We start from the raw sequence: 18,428 nt of genomic DNA, 5'->3' as shown, positions 1-18,428 counted from the left end.
CGGCAGCTTGACTTCTGTGGAGGGATTCGGAAGCTCCAGCCCATCTGAGCCACTGACTTTCTCCTTTGCACCCACGAGTACATCTTCAATGCTAACAGATCACGTTCCTCAGCCATCACGTGTCCCCGTCTGTCACAGAAACCCTTGCATTCCTGGGCATGTGGGCAACAAGCTCAGAGGCTCTTCAAAGAGGACCTTAGGCTCCGAGCATTCCTTCTCGTCTTGCCTCACCTGTGACTTATCTGTCTCTGGTCCACGTGGAACATCTCTCCCCACCACGCCTTTTCATCAGATGTTCTGCTCTCCAAACAGTCATCTTGCCAGTTGCCTTTCTGAGTCCAGATCAAAGGATCCTCACTCCCAGTGCGTGGATAACTTGGAGCCACACCTTTCTCTCTTGACCTACTTTCAGTCTCCCCTCTCACCTCTCTGTCTCTCAAGGATCTTTGCACAAAGGCAAACTCGGCGCCCTTTGTCTAAAGATAACGAACCAGGGAAATGTGACCATTCAATGCGCTCTTGTAGAGCTCACTCTCTCATTTCTGTCTCCCACATGCTCTCTTTGGTGGCCTTTGTTGGGGAGTAGAGGCACGAGGGCAGAATGAAGTGTCAAGGGTCTCATATCAGCTCAGACCAGCCGCTACGAGGCCTGGGTCACCTCCTTGCGTGGATGACTCATCCACATTTCACCAAGATGCCATCTCTGTGGTCGGGCAGTCAACTAAATGCCTGCTTGGTTTTTTTTTCAGTGCAGAGAACTTTCAGCTGATGACACATAGCCCGCCTCCCATGAAAAGATGGAAAGAAAGGGTCTCCATGAAATCAAGATCCCTGCACCCCCGTGTTCGTTGCAGCATTACTCACAATAGTCAACATACAGAGACAACCTCAGTGTCCACGCACGAATGAAGGGATAAAGACAATGTGATATAATGGCAAGTTACTCAGCCTTGAAAAGAAAGAAATCCTGCCACTTGTGACAATATGGATGAACCTGGAGGATGTTATCCTAAAGGAAATAAGCCAAAAACAGAAGCACACATACCTCATGATGTCACTCATATGCAGAATCTAAAAAAAGAAAGTTGAACTCATAGAAACAGAGAGTATAACTGTGGTTGCCCCGGGCAGATGGGGGGCGGTGGCACAGAAGAAATGGGGAGATATTGCTCAAAGGGTATAGCTTCCAGTTATAACATGCATAAGTTCTGGGAAGTAATGTGCAGCAAGGTTAACTATAATTAATAACACTGTAGTGTACACTTGAAATCTGCTTAAACAGTAGATCTTAAGCACTCTATCGATAAAAAAAAGTCTTAACTGTGTGAGGTGACCAATGTGTTCACTAACCTGACAGTGGTAATCACTTCATAACGTATATGTATATCAAATCACCATAGTTAAATATACGCAATTTTATTTGTCAATTATACCTCAACTGAGCTGGAAAAAAAAGAATATCCCCTTTCCCTCCTTCTAAGAAAAAGAAAAAGAAATATGCAAAATGATAAAGTACTAGACAAATGTAACGTGTTAGGAGTATTTTTGTCTTTCGATACCTTTGCAGCTAAAAGCCACTCACTGACAATTCGACCAAATCCGTTTCCACAAATGCTTATGACGTAAAAATTGGCTAAAAGACACCATGATGGTCTTGTGATGGTTTCATGGTTGAATGAGACACAGAATCATCCTGCAAGGCTCCAAGTGGCCAAATGAGGTATTCCATGAGTACAGAACCCACTAAAATAAGTGACAGATGTGGCTTCTGCAGATGAGTTTCAATCCTGGTTCCCCTGCTTCATAGTGGTGAAACCGCAGGACATTTACTTAGCCTCTTTGTCATCATTTTCTTCTGTAAAATGGGGATTATTGTGAGGATAACACGATATACTTAGCACTATGATTCAGTAAGGGACTCATAGGTGCCAGTACTTGTTAGCTGCAGTTATCAGCAGCATTATTATAATGTTGCGTAGACTCTAATAAGTACAGTCACACAGCTTTAACTGAAGATGTGGGAGGCCAACTAAAAGATGGCCCGATGACACCCCTCCTGGTACTCACATCTTGCATAATCCCCTCCCCATGAGTGTGGCTGGACTTTGCAACTTGGTTCTGACTAACAGAAGATGAAAACAGTGATGTGGCATCACTTCTGTGATGAGGCTGCAAACGACTATGACCTCTTTCTTTCCAGCAGACTCTACTTCTTGCTGGATTTTGATTAGCTGAGTTGCCACACTGGAGAGCCCCCCATGACGAGGAACTGAGGAAGGCCTCCAGCCAAGAACCAGCAAGAACATGAGACTCTCACGCCACCAGCCTTGTGGGCAGGAACTGAACCCTGCCCACAGGGATCTTACTGAGCCTGGAAACAGAGCTTGCCTCTGCTGAACCAGTGGATGAGACCACCATCCAGGCTGGTACCTTGATCCAAGGAGAGGAGCCAGCTAAGCTGTGCCTGGGTTCCTGACCCATTGAGACAGTGAGATAACAAATGTGTGTCACTTTAGGCTGCCAAGCTTGGGGGCTGTTTGTTACACAGCAGTAGGTAACTAATACAAAGTGCAGTAGCTTAAGATGGGAAGTTCAGCTGTGCTGATGAGGACCTGAAAAAAGCTTTCCATGCTGGTGGCTCAGAAGGTCATGCTGAATGTATTTTAAGAAGATGTTTCATTATTAATGAGTAGGAGGAATTTATATAAGTAATTTAAAGATACATGGCTCAACTTCTATTTAACATAGTTTTGGAAGTCCTAGCCATGGCAATTAGAGAAGAAAAAGGAATAAAGGGAACCCAAATTGGAACAGAAGATGTACAACTGTCACTGTGTGCAGATGACATGAGGCTCTACATAGAAAATCCTAAAGATGCCACCAGAAAACTACTAGAGCTCATCAAAGAATTTGGTAAAGTTGCAGGACACAAAATTAATACACAGAAATCTCTTGCATTCCTATACACTAACAACGAAAGATCAGAAAGAGAGATTAAGGAAATGATCCCATTCACCATTGCATCAAAAAGAATAAAATACCTAGGAATAAACTACCTAAGGAGGCAAAAGACCTGTACTCAGAAAACTATAAGATACTGATGAAAGAAATCAAAGATGACACAAACAGATGGAGAGATATACCATGCTCCTGGATTGGAAGAATCAATATTGTGAAAATGACTATACTACCCAAAGCAATCTACAACTTCAATGCAATCCCTATCCAATTACCAATGGCATTTTTTACAGAGCTAGAACAAAAAATTTTACAATTTGTATGGAAACACAGAAGACCCTGAATAGCCAAAGCAATCTTGAGAAAAAAGAATGGAGCTGGAGGAATCAGGCTCCCTGACTTCAGACTATACTACAAAGCTACAGTCATCAAGACAGTACGGTACTGGCACAAAAACAGAAATATAGATCAATGGAACAGGATAGAAAGCCCAGAGATAAACCCATGCACTTATCGTCACCTAATCTAAGACAAAGGAGGCAAGAATATACAAGGGAGAAAAGACAGTCTCTTCAATAAGTGGTGCTGGGAAAACGGGACAGCTACATGTAAAAGAATGAAATTAGAACACTCCCTAACACCATATACAAAAATAAACTCAAAATGGATTAAAGACTTAAATGTAAGGCCAGATACTATGAAACTCTCAGAGGAAAACATAATCAGAACACTCTTTGACATAAATCACAGCAAGATCCTTTTTGATCCATCTCCTAGACTAATGAAAATAAAAACAAAAATAAACAAATGGGACCTAATGAAACTTAAAAGCTTTTGCACAGCAAAGGAGACCATAAATAAAACAAAAAGACAACCCTCAGAATGGGAGAAAATATTTGCAAACAAAGCAACTGACAAGGGATCAATCTCCAAAATACGCAAACAGCTCATGCAGCTCAATATCAAAAAAAACCCCAAACAACCCAATCAAACAATGGGCAGAAGACCTAAATAGACATTTCTCCAAAGAAGACATATGGATGGTCAAGAGGCACATGAAAAGATGCTCAACATCACTAATTATTACAGAAATGCAAATCAAAACTACAATGAGGTATCACCTCACATGAGTCAGAATGGCCATCATCAAAAAATCTACAAACAATAAATGCTGGAGAGGGTGTGGAGAAAAGGGAACCTTCCTACACTGTTGGTGGGAATGTAAACTGGGACAGCCACTATGGAGAACAGTATGGAGGTTCCTTAAAAAACTAAAAATAGAGCTACCATATAACCCAGCTGCCATATAACCCAGCAATCCCACTCTTGGGCATATTATCTGGAGAAAACCATAATTCAAAAGGATGCATGCACCCTAATGTTCATTGCAGCACTATCTACAATAGCCATGACATGGAAGCAGCCTAAATGTCCACTGACAGAGGAATGGATAAAGAAGATATGGTACATATATAGGATGGAATATTACTCAGCCATAAAAAGGAATGAAATAATGCCATTTGCAGTGACATGGATGGACCTAGGGACTGTCATACAGAGTGAAGTAAGTCAAAAAGATAAAGACAAATACTGTATAATATCACTTATAGGTGGAGTCTAGAAAAATGGTACCAATGAACTTATTTGCAAAGCAGAAATAGATCACAGATGTAGAAAACAAATGCATGGATACCAAGGGGGAAAGGGGGGTGGGGTGGGATGAACTGTGAGATTGGGATTGACATATATACACTACTATATATAAAAGAGATAACTAATAAGTACCTACTGTATAGCACAGGGAACTCCACTCGATACTCCATCATGGGCTCTATGGGAAAAGAATCTAAAAACAGAGGGGCTATAGGTGTATGTATGACTGATTCACTTTGCTGTACAGCAGAAACTAACACAACTCTGTAAAGCAACTATACTCCAATGAAAGTTAATGAAAAAAAGACCAAGCTCACTCCCGAAGCAAAAATCAGTGAAATAAAAAGTAAAGACACATGGCTCAGCTCACCCACCATGTAGAAAATGAATTTTTGTTTTACAATTGAAAGTTGAAGATACCAGAAGAGGAATAAATGTTCTTATAGTAGACACGTGTGAAAGAGATTGAATGGTGTGAAACTCAGACTCTGTGTGAATCTTAAGTAAGTTTCAGCCCCAAATCCAGCTACTCAGAGACCTACTTCGGCCTACTATGCTTTTACTGTACACAAAAATCAAATATGATTTCTTTTAAAATAAATTTTTCTTCATTCTGTATTTACTTATATTCTAAGTGTACACAAGAAAAAACACACAAACCAACTATTCAGAGAACCACTCAGGTCCTGTGTTTCTCTCCGGGTTTTTCTTTTTTCTATGCTTGTGTCAACAGCTGAATGCATAGCACTCCTATGACTGTGTGCCCTGGATGCTGCTTTTGTTTTGCCATGCAGATCTCTCACTATAGGGTGGAGAAAAGTCTAAGAAAGAGCAGGGGTCAGACATGGAAGACACTGTCAGCACACGAAGGACGTTCATTTTTATCCAGAAGTGATGGAGAGACAGTAAAGGTTTTACTGAGGGGGAGACAGGCAGGTTTGATTTCCACTGAGATGGTCATTCTGCTACTCTGTGGTGGATGGATTGGCACAGGCTGGAGTGGACATGAAGATAAAGGCCACGACCCTACAAAGATGTCGGTACCCAGAGTAGGCGGGGACAGGCAGCAGAGAACAGAACTGCATTGAGATGCAGTCAGTAGACCTTGGTAACTAACGGGACAGGAAGCGTCAGAAAGAGACGGCGTGAATGGTACTTCAACTGTGCTCTCTGGAAACAGACGGGGGCTGTTAGCTGTCAGCACAATAAAGGAGAAAACATTTGGGGTTTAAGATTGTGAATCCTCTCCATGCCAGGATGTTGCCGTAGTAAGGACCCATTGTACACATGTGTGCTCTTTGGAAAAAAAAAAAAAAAATCCAATTTTCTGTGTTGTTCAGTGAGAGGGTTAGTTTACGTGTAAAACTTTTTTTTTTTTGGCGGTACGCAGGCCTCTCACTGCTGTGGCCTCTCCCGTTGCGGAGCACAGGCTCCGGATGTGCAGGCCCAGCGGCCATGGCTCACAGGCCCAGCCGCTCCGCGGCACGTGGGATCTTCCCGGACCGGGGCACGAACCCGTGTCCCCTGCATCGGCAGGCGGACTCTCAACCACTGCGCCACCAGGGAAGACCCTACGTGTAAAACTTTTTCATTGAAATCCAATAGGGCAAAAATCCACTAATAATTATTAATATCTACATTAATTTCTGAATTGCCAAATGGTTTTGGTTCGCTCACTGGGACCGTGTATCATTTATTATAGGTCCAAAATGTGTCTGGGGTAGATATTACTAAGGCTAATGTGAGAAATACCACCTAGTCCAATAAAGAATGTTCCAAATTTTATGTTTCTCAATAGCCACTTACAATCCCACTGCATTTGAATTATTATTGTTTGAAGTAACCAGAATTTATTTTTCCCCACAAACATGGATTAGTACAAAGTGTTTGTAAAGATGTTTCAAACTATTAAAAGAGTTAGTTGATAAAAGTACTTAAAAGTTAAGTAAAAGTGCTCCAAGATATTAAGAGTATAGTGCATTAACTTCTGAAAAACAGCGTAATGTCCCCCCTGAAAAAACTAAATTATTTTTCTGAACAAACTTAATTTGGCAAAAAAAGCAAGAAAAAAAAACTTTTTTGAGAATGCAGCTATTCCTAAAACAGAATTATTGTGAAGCGGAGAGAGAAAAGAACATTTTCATAACTAGAGATGTAATTACCTTAAATTTGCTCATTAAAAGAATATTCACATTGCACATACATGACAGAAACTTTACCACAGCAACCAAAATGTCCCCAATCTATTGGATTGATGCAGAAAAGGCTTATTGGAAACAGAGAAAAACCTACATTGCAAACCACACTTTGTTTAGAAGAAATGCCATTTTTGTTCAACCCAAGCTATGTATCATCAATGAAATCTGGTTAACAAAGTGTTACCTAATAAATGTCTTATTTTAAATTTGTGAAGAAAAATAGTCTGACATCAGCGCAGCAAAACCCCCAAATGAATATGTGTTTAAACAGCTGTTTCTATAGATGTAAATACCTATTCAGATTGCTTGTGTTTTCTCTAATATAAATATTCATGTCTTATTTATTTAGCGAACCCCGGTTTTTATTGACTGCGCAACCTGGCTGGTACTCTGGTCTGTGACTTTTTCAGGATGCTCAAGTACACCCAGTACAGTTAAAGGAACTGTGCTGAGTATTAATAAAGTATTAATAAAGAAAGGTGCCTTTAAAAGGTACCTTTTAAAGGTAAGTCTCGCCCAACCTCTCTGTTGACATTTGAAATCTTCCGAACGGTTGGGGAGACAGTCAGTTCTGGATGTTGGAAGACTCTCATGGCTCTCACTCACTTCTTCCCTTGCTCCTGAGTCCAGCTGATGCAGCAAGACACAGGAGGGAGGGCAGCAAAGCAAGGAACCCAGATGGGACCACGCCCCCGCCATGCCCATGCTGTCTCCCTGTCTGTGTAGGTCTCTGCTCCCATACAATAAGAGGGCTCCCGGCATGTCTAAAACCCCACCCTGTTTCTGTGCCCACACCTGATGGTTCTCTACGTCTGCCTGGAAATGACTCTGCATTGTTTCCCAATGAGTTACCAGAGGGACCGACTCTGAGAGCATCATCACAGAGCAAAATAGTCCATGAAAACTGTAAAAACCAGAGTCTGAAAAGCATGTGACAGTCCATCCTGTTTGAGTTCCTGAAAAGCATTTCCCCCGCCGCTGACTATCAGGGTCAATCTCTGGCTGCCTCAACCTGCACTGGGTAGGCAGCTCAGCAAAGGCAGAGTGTTTACCTTGAGATAGAGAAACAGAAAAGGCAGGTGCCCTGGCTGGGCTCCGGCTGATTTAATGACAAAGATGTGACTGCGTTTGGCATGAGATGAGATCCCTGCCGGCCCAGTCCAGAAGCTGGGGAATTTCTCACGCAAAGGTACCAACGGTCCTGCCATGGCTTAAAGACCCAACCAGGCAAGGCAGCTGAAAGGGAGCCTGCTGCTGGAGTTCAGAGCAGCAGAAAAATACAAATTCAACCCCAGTTGGAAGAGTAAGAGCAGAAGGCTTCAGAATGAGACAGCAACGGCAAAAAGCAGCAAAAACAACTCACACCCCTCGCATGGCATCAAACTGTTAGCCTGGAGGTGCCCCTCTTATACAGATTGCTACCTACTTCTAACAACCAACGGCGCAGGCTGTTACTGTGCCCATTTTACAGATGAGCAAAGTGAGGCTGAGAGGTGACATTATCTGCTGGAGGACATGTAGCCAGTGAATGATGGGGCGGGGGTCACAGCCCAGCTCTGTGGGACGCCAAATCCATTCCGAGACAAACGTGAGGAGAACTGTCCAGCCAAGAGCGGGCTGTAGGGACCGCCTAGGAAGGGGGCCGGGGCCACGTGTGCAGGCAGGGAGGATTCTATTTCATTTTATACACGGTGGTGTTATTTGAATACTCATGACGCACTGGGTAAGTTGAAAATTATTTTTGACTGTGATAAAATCCACATAACGAAATTTACCGTCTTAACCATTTTTAAGGGTACATTTCAGGGGCATTAAGTACATTCATCTTGTTGAAAACGATCGCCCCCTCCCCATCTCCAGAACTCTTCATCTTGCAAAACGGAAATTCTGTCCCTGTTAAACAACCCCTCATTTTCTTCTCCCCCAGCCCCTGGCACCCAGCATTCTCCTTTCTGTCTCTAGGAATCTGATGACTGTGGGTGCCTCTCACCAGTGGAATCACACAGTATTTGTCCTTCTGCATCTGACTTATGTCACTGACCACAATGTCAAGGTTCATCTATGACGTAGTGTGTGTCACGATGTCCTTGCTTTTTAAGGCTGAACCATATTCTGTTGCGTGGATAGAGCACATTTTGTTTATCCATTTGTCTATTGATGGCAATTAGCTTTAAAAGACCAAATACAGAAAATGAGACACCAAATCGTTAGCCACTATTAACTCTCGCCTTGGTCTTCTGACCACTTTTAGAAAGTTCTCATTTTTGGCTGTTTGAAGGGTTAAAATTTGCGAACACCTAGAGATTTTGAAATTATATAATACACCTGTTCATAACATGTTTGATCACTCTGAGCTGTATAGTGCTATCTTTGCTATCTATACATACCTATATAGGATGACAAATACATCCTATATACATATATATAGTAACCAGCAGTATGCCAAAATACATATCTCAGTTCATAAATAGGTTACACACATACACATACACATCACCTTGTATTCATATGTTGAAATGTCTATGACTATCAATGTTTGATAAAAGTTAACACTTTAGTGTTTTCCAAAATTTACAAAAGAAATTTTTGTTGCTGCTGATGCATTATTTTCAGTCTAAGTAGCTGAATATCTCGTAGCCAGATGTCTACAACTAAAGGTTCGCTTCTAAGACAAAGGAAGATTAACAGTTCACATACTCTGCACGTAATAATTCGTAATTATCGTGAGCAAATATTGAATCATGTTCTCATGCTACCCGGAAGATATATGACATCATGGAGCTTTGATAAAATGTCATTTAAAAAAAAATTTTATTGGAGTATAGTTGATTTACAATGTTGTGTTAGTTTCAGGTATACAGCACAGTAAAATGTCATTTTGTAATGAGTGGATTGCCTTTTAAGATAAGAGGTTGTCTTAACCCTCAACTGCTTTTTTTTCCAAAGCAAAGGAAAAATGCATTTTGAGATGGAGCTCTGCTAAATCTAGCACATTCACAGATGTGAACAACCAACACAGAGAATCCCTGCTAGAGCTTAATTCCCTTGCACTTCCTTACACTTTGGAAGGCTAAGCGTTTTTAAAACGGTGTTCTTTACGCGGTTTCACAGTTCTGTAATTAAGAGATGACTCCTGGGACTTCCCTGGTGGTCTCCAGTGGTTAGAACTCCGTGCTTCCACTGCCGTGGGCCTGGGGTTCAATCCCTGGCTGGGGAACTAAGATCCCACATGCAAGCCCACCCACCCACCCCCAAACAAAAATCAAATAGGTACACTGAAAAAAAAAAAAAGAGAGAGGGAGAGACAGGCCTCCCATAGATAAAGCCAGCTGGAATTAATTGTAACAGCGTTTGTTATGCCCATGCACGCCCCTCCTGTAGACTTCCACTTGGAATGCATCTGAGTGACTTCGTAAACGGGATTCTCCCCTTGCTGCTCCAGTTCTAACTACTCCAGTGAGATCCTGAAGGCCCAGGATCTGTGGCACGTCTGTGCACAGGGTGCTTATCGTTAAGACAACTGTGTGGGACGAAGCCATTTCTCTCTTGCTCTGCCTAATAATCTGCTCAACCTCCAATCCTAAGGACTGTGCCATTATCTACCACGCATCAGGGCTCACCTCAGGTTTTCATTCATTTACAACTGGCTGAATTCCACAAAGAAAACTGTGTAACCGGAGTGGTCCTCAAAATTCTGGGGAGAGTCACCCTAGCTGGAGAGTTCTCGGTCCCAGAGAATAGTGAGCAGATAGACCATTACACTGGGATATGGAAGGAAGGGTGAGAAAGCCAGGTTTGGATGACCTCTCTAATGCTAAGAGTGATTTAGAGAAGGATTCTTTAAGAAAAACATATACAGAAATGGTTAAGATCAGGAGGTCTGCATGCTCCCCAAATTCATATGTGGAAATGCTAACTCCCAATGTGATGCTATTTGGAGGTGGAGCCTTTGGGAGGTGATGAGGTCATGATGAGGGTGGAGCCCTCACGAATGGGATTAGTGTCCTTATACAAGAGGCCCCAGAGAGTTCCCTCACCCCTTCCTCCAGGTGAGGAAGTGAAGGCAGGCCGTCTGGCTTATGCAGACTCCAGTCCCTCCTGCTAGAGTTCTTTGGGGTTCAGGGCTGGAGCCGACAGTGTGGCTGTGTCTACAGAGGTCCTGTCTGCACACAGAGTTTTCTCAGGGCCCTCACGGGGAGGAACAGAGCCTGCGTCAAGACAGATTTGGATATCTGCCTATTCCTGCATCGCCTGGCCAAAACACAGTACCCCAATCCACCTGAATTTCTCTTTTTTCAAATTTTAATTTTAGTGGAACTATAGTTGATTTACAAAGTTGTGTGAGTTTCAGGTGTACGGCAAAGTGATTCAGTGATACATATACGTATATTCATTCTTTTTTAGATTCCTTACTCATATAGGTTATCGCAGAGTACTGAGTAGAGTTCCCTGTGCTAGACACACACAGGGATATGCTCCTGGTTATATATCTTATGTACAGTAGTGTGTGTGTGTGTGTGTGTGTGTGTGTGTTCATCCCAAGCTCCTGATCTATCCCTCCCCGCATCAGCAGCAACATGGATGGACCTAGAGATGATACTAAGCGAAGTAAGTCAGACAGTGAAAGACAAATACCGCGTGATATCACTTACATGTGGAATATAATTTTAAAAAAAGATATAAATGAACTTATTCACCCAAATTTCTAACATGCAGTATGAAGGAACGGGCCTACATTATAGGCAATCGGACAGAATGAAAATGCATGAGGAGAAAGACAGAATACAAAGTAGAAAGCGTGGAGCACAAGAGAAAGTGAGGCCTTTGGAAAAGACATGAACTGCCACTTTACATCCTGATATTGTCCCCTGTGCTGTAAACATCAGAACGCCTCTGGGGCTGTTCCCCCTGCGATACTAAAGCTTTCGTGACGGGGCTGAGGACCGCTCAGGAGGGCCGTGACTTGAGAAGAGAAAGAAGAACATTATTTTAGCTGCTAGGATCTGGGCCAAGCTTGACCAATTTAACAACCAGATTAGGGCACAAGACAAAGATGGCTCAAAACAAGGAGGACATCCCCACTAACGGGATGGTCAGCTGTTACTCCGAAGCTCACACTTCCGCAAGCTAGTTAACCCTCTGCATTGAAGGAATTTCATAGAAATGATGATCAGCCTGGCCATCTTTCCAGGGAGGATAGGGTACTCCCTCCCCAGCACTCACAGAATCACTGATGTTCTTTTAGAGATTATAAATAAGTGCATAGGGCACTTACTATAAGCAGAATGCAAAGGCATTTTTCTAAAATATTGCTTTGGTAGTTAAGATGGTGCATAGCTGAAACGCAGGGCCTCATCACCATCAGAACATTCTCCCAGGTATGAAATCCAGCCAGAGGAAGATGCAGGGTTAAATTTGTCCAGAGTGAGGGAATGACCATGTCCTTGGTTGTGAGTCTGCAGGGAACTTGCCCCAAGGCCTCAGGGAACTGTGAGCTAGCCTGACATGTACAATGAGACAATGGGACTCTCCAGCAAAGAGCCCTGTGTGCTTGAGTGTTGGCAGGGCTTACAGCCTGGTCCCCTGACCAGCGCCAGTCCCCTGACCCTGCCCTCTATCCTTCCCCGCAAGGAGTCAGCCTTCCCAGGGCCGAGGTCTGGGGAAGCAGGCACAGCCCCCTCATTCCCCATTAGAGTGGCACCCTGCTCCCCTGTTGTATCTACCTCATTGGTCCAGGCAAAAGTGAAAGCAAACTGGAATGGGAATCTTCCCAGCCTCTTCCTCTTGGAAGAAAGAGTTCAGAAACAAACCAAGGCAGAGGAAGATGCAAACTCCAACAGAGCTAAGCATGTGTCGCTTTGCTTTCTCTGAAACCATCCTCCATGTCCCAAAATGGTTAAAAGAAACAAATGGAAAGAAGTCCAATAAATGTCTTTGGTTAAGCAGAATGCATGTATAAAATTTAGGGACTTCCTTAGCAGTCCAGTGGTTAAGACTCCAAGCTTCCACTGCAGGGGGCACAGGTTCAATCCCTGGTCGGGGAACCAAGATCCTGCATGACGTGTGGCACAGCCAATAAATAAATAAATAAAAATATAAGAGTTGGTAGTACAGGAACAGAGCACCATCCCTCCCACAGTGCTCATACAGCCTGCAGATGGTGCTTGGTGTTCAGGGATCACCCCACGCACCCCTCTGTTCATTTCCCCATGACCTTCCCATTCATGCCAGTTTCCCCAGCTCCAGACCTCTGGGCTCTGGGTCTGAATTTGGTTCCCCGGATCTGCACTGTCTGGCTGTTTGCCATCGGATCCCAAACACCCTTCGACGACACCCCAGAATGCAAATGCTGACACTGAGCCTCTGTCCACTCAGGAGACAGGTACATAGTTGAAAATGTTTAAAGAAACAGAAGTTATAGGATGTGCAAAAAGCACTGCGTTCACTGCCAGTTAAGAGGTAGAAAGCCAAAGGGACCCCCAAATGCTCACGTTGACAAGATAAAGCACAAAGCCTCAAAGTCATAATGACTTTCTTAATCGTGGAGAAATTCACATACCATCAAATTCACCACACAGACCAGTGAAAAGTGTACGGCTCAGGCATTCGGGTACCTTCACAATGTAATGCAACCATTACCTGTGTCTAGTTCCAGAATGCTTCATCACCTAAAAGAAAACCTTGCACCCATCTACTACTCACTCGCCATTTTCTCGTCCCACCTGCCCTTGGCAACCACCAACTTGCTTTCTCTACTGATTTTCATATTCTGGATATTTTCTACAGATGGAATCATACAGTATGTGGCCTTTTGTGTCGGGCTTTTTTCACTGAGCATCAGTTTTCAAGGCTCATCCACACTGTAGCCTGTGTCAGTGGTTCATCCCTTTTCACGGCTGAGTAGTATTCTACTGCACAGGGCCATGCCGCGTTTCTTTATCCATCTGTCAACAGACATTTGTGCTGCTTCCACTTTAGGGATATTTTAACCCACTTTAGGGATATTTTAACTAAGATATTTTAACTAAATACAGAGGTTTTGGTTTGAACACCTGCTTTCACTTCTGGGCAGACACCTAGGAGTGGAGTGGATATGGAAATTCTATGTTTAACTAACTGAGGAAGTATCAGACTATTTTCCACAGCGGCTGCAGCGTTTTACCTTCTCACCAGCAAGAGGACACTCGCCATCAAAATCATCATTTTTAAAACCCATCAGAAAGCTGAGGATGCAAGGAAACTGACACTAACCCGAGTCCAGGCTGTGGTGACGCCTCCTCTCAAGATGAGACCCTTGGTTGCTTTCATCCCCGATGGAGAGAATGGGAAAAAGTGGAGGGAACCAGCTGAAATGGAAAGCTATGTTTAATGGCTTCATGGGGGCCGGTGGGCACAGAAGATCAGGAACCCGAGACGGTACAGGCAGACAGCAGTCTGCACCCAACCCTTCGGTGCATCCCTACAAGTCTTCACTGGCCCACTGAGTGGTCTCACGCCATGGCTAGGGTGGGGCAGGAAAAGGACAGGCACCCCCCGACCAGGCACTCTGAGCTTTGGCCACGGGCAGTCACACCTGTCCCTGCCCCCGGCCAGGATGGGAACATGGGTCCAGCAAATCCAGGGCAGGAGAGAGAACAAGAAGCTTTCCTCAAAGACCCAACAAGCCAGCAGCCAGGCTGTAAAGCAGAGCAAAATCCTGTGACCCTCACCAGGGCTCAGATCCCAAGCTCTGTTAAAGAGGAAGTGTGGACCCCACAGCAAAGCCCGTGAAGCCAGAGGGAACTGAACCTAATTAAAGCTATGACAAGTAATATCTATACTGACAGAGTGGCTCGCGCCAGAGGCTGGGTAAACAAGGGAGTGTGATGCTTTCCAGGGGTAAATATTATGCAATTCAGTGTTCGCTATTCTTTTACACTCAATGTCCATCATTAAAGATATATATGTATAAACACACATATATATGTAGATAAAGTAGCATATGATGTGCAGTTGTTAAAATGATCAGACGTACAGAAAGACAAATAACATATGATATCACTTATATGTGAAATCTAAAATATGACACAAATGAGCCTATCAGAAAGAGAAACAGGCTCACAGACATAGAGAACAGACTTGGGGTTGCCAAGTGGGAGTGGAGATGGGGGGGATGGAGTTGGAGTTTTGGGTTTGCAGATGAAAACTAGTATGTATAGAATGGATGAACAACAAGGTCCTACTGTAGCGCACAGGGAACTATATTCCATATCCTGTAATAAACCATCATGGAACTGAAAAAAATGATCAGGCATAGCCCCTAAGACATCCATAATAATAATAAATATGTCAAAGGATCCATAAAAGAATTTAAGCACATTCATTGTCTTCCACATGTAGTACCTTTTGGATAAATGGTATCTACAGGCTTTGCCAATCAATTAATAGGATTACTAGGCAGTAATTCAAACTGCCTTTAGCTGAAAAGCAGTTTTGACATAAATATATAAGTAGATCCAGTCTTCGGGATACAAAGTTCACAAAGAACCCCCCGGGCTGAACGGAAGATGTGCATGCAGGAAAAAGTTATCTTCAGGTCCACTATTTAGGGGAGTATTCTTTGTCCTGAGAGGAAACAGTGAAAATCTAGATAATACAGGACCCTTCATGATAATAACGGTCTCTGGGCTAAAGGCTAGTTTGAAAATAACTCTGGGTATCACAGCTGAAGGCATCTTTCCCCACATACAGCTTTGTTCTTTGTGCTCCATTCCACTGGGGTGTCCTCACTGAAAAGCATCTCGTACAAAGCAGACACGCTATCGGCAACGATCCTCAGACGTGGAATCTGCATGAGTTTCAAGCTCGTTATCACTTGCTGACAGAGAGCTATAGCAAGAATAAACCCAGAAGATCCACGGTCAAGCAGCAACATGATGATACTTAACAGAATATAATTCTACATAATAAAATAGCTAATAACTGCAGCTCCTTATTTATTAAAACGGTACTATCATCATAGAGTAGCTGTATGCATTAGGTAAATATCCAGAGACGTGCACATACTAACTAGAGGGGCATGCACGGTGATGATCTCATTCATAAACAACCAGAGAATTTTTTAAGTAAAAAAATGAAGATATGATGATTTAGCAATACCACTCCTGGGCATATACCCAGAGAAAAACTGTAATCTGAAAAGATACATGCAGCCCAGTGTTCACCGCAGCACTATTTACAATAGCCAATACATGGAAGCAACCTAAGTGTCCATCGACAGCGGAATAGATAAAGAAGACATGATACATATATATACAATGGAATACTGCTCAGCCATAAAAAAGAATAAAATAATGCCATTTGCAGCATCATGGATGGACCTAGAGCTTATACTAAGTAGTGAAGTTAAGTCAGAGAAAGACAAACATCATATGACATCACTTATATGTGGAATCGAAAAAAATGATGCACATGAACTTATTTTCAAAACCGGAACAGACTCACAGACATAGAAAACAAACTCATGGTTACCAAAGGGGAAAGCGGGGGAGGGATAAATTAGGAGTTTGGGATGAACATATACACACTAATAATATGTAAAATAGCTAAACAACAAGGACCTACTGTATAGCACAGGGAGCTATACTCAATATTTTGTAATAACCTAGAAGGGAAACTGAAAAAGAACAGATGCATATACGTATAACTGAATCACTTTGCTATACACCTGAAAATAACACAATGTTGTAAATCAACGATCCTCCAAATTAAAAAAGGAAGGTATGATAAACTTGAGGCTGGTTACCTCAAGACGTATCTGCTGCAAGATTCTTGAAAGAGTATTTCTATAGATGGTTTGTGTGCACTGTGGAAGGCACATGGTAACCCCTGGCACCATCATGAACTCACTAGGAACAAAGCACACTGCCCCATGCTTTATGATCAAGCCACCAGACCTCCAACTCCTGATAATATCAGCCACAGAATGAACCGTAATTCTAGCCCAGGATCTGAAAATCTCACGTGACACTACCTTTAACTTGTAGCTGGATAAACAGATGGTCCAAAGAAGTGCTGATTTGCCAAAGAGTTGTAGAAAATGCGAAAGGTTTTTGAGAATGTGCTCTACAACTTGGCTCTATTCAATAATTTATACCAATGACGTGTATGGATGAACTACAAGAAGATTTATCCAGCATGTGGGGGAGAGTCTGTGCTTTGGAAGAGAATAAAGTCTCAGAAAGACCTTGGTAAATGGAACACAAGATGAAGATCAGCAAAATTAAACTCAATGGCAAGACCCATAATCCACTTATTTAAGAAGCATAATCATGGGCACCAGGACGCTGACATTAAGATGTGGCGTAATTGTGACTCCTGCGAAGGAGATTTTAATGGACAAGAAATTAAGCATTAGGCAGGTGAGCCGTGGAGTGACTTAAAGTCATGAAGGCTAAGTTCATACTGCTTGGTACCCATTAATATGGAGATGTTTTGGTGAGCAGGAAGAGAATTTACACTGGACTCTTCACACATTAGACCACAGTGGAAATAATATTTTTCAGTTCAGATGGCTGCTAATAAGTACGGGGGACAACCTGGCTATGAGGTGAGAGCAAACAGGATGCCCAGGGGTGCAAAGACCATTTTGCGTATGCGATCTCTCAGCAATCGGGAACACTTCACCCAGGGCGCGAAAGGCACTTGCCTTTCAATTTGTTTGAGTGGCTTGTCTGCAAAAGAGAGAAAGAATTTAGTGGTTGTCTCAGAGGCCAGAGCTAGGACTTTGTCCAAAATAAGGACCACGACCTTTTAACAGCTGCCAGACCACAAATGATCAGCCTGCCAGATCGCATCTATCGGAGATGGACAAAACCCCATGTGTTGGGGATACTGCAGAGGGATTAGTTCAGCGAGAAGCAGGGAATTTGAACAAAGTGACTAGTATAATCCTTCCCAGCCAGGAGACTCCATCAGTCCATAAGCAAACTCAACATCTAAAGATATACTGAAGCAGAAAGACAAAAATAAAAGCATACGCCATAGGAAAGAAACCCAACCAGACCAGTGTTCTCCAAGGCAGCTATTCACAGAACGCCTCTTTCTTTGCCTACTAGATGGTGGATGGGGTCTCATGATGAAATAAACTTGACAGGAAGATGATAACTAACAAATAATTTGGCAACATAATTTAATTACGGGTCATCTGAATGTTTTGAAACAGCCGTAAAAGCAGTTTGCATCTTACTAATTAGTCCCATTTATAACCCTTGCTAAACCTTCTCTTGCAAAGCTTCACGGAAAATCATTATAATCAATGGAAATTACCCAGCAACAACAGTTTTTAAAAACAAGTACATGGAAATGTGTGTTGAGAGAATATCCAACAGAAGCGGGTAGCTCCCATGAACCTCCCAATTCGGTTTGTTTCAAGGTTAAAGCAACAGGCGTTCTCACGATCTTCAAGGCACCACCTCCGGGTCAGGGATGTGAGCAGAGGGTCCAGGAGATGGAAACTCCATTCATTTACCCTCCGTCTGTAACAGGGAAGAACAAATCTAACTCCATGTTGGATCTGTTTCTTTTACTTTAATCTCTGTAATTCTACTGCTTTTGCTACAAGTTCATCACTAAAAGGCT

Source organism: Lipotes vexillifer, unplaced genomic scaffold (assembly GCF_000442215.2).
Source record: "Lipotes vexillifer unplaced genomic scaffold, Lipotes_vexillifer_v1.1 scaffold14, whole genome shotgun sequence".
Classification (NCBI taxonomy): domain Eukaryota; kingdom Metazoa; phylum Chordata; class Mammalia; order Artiodactyla; family Lipotidae; genus Lipotes; species Lipotes vexillifer.
Note: the sequence above shows the minus strand (reverse complement) of the source record.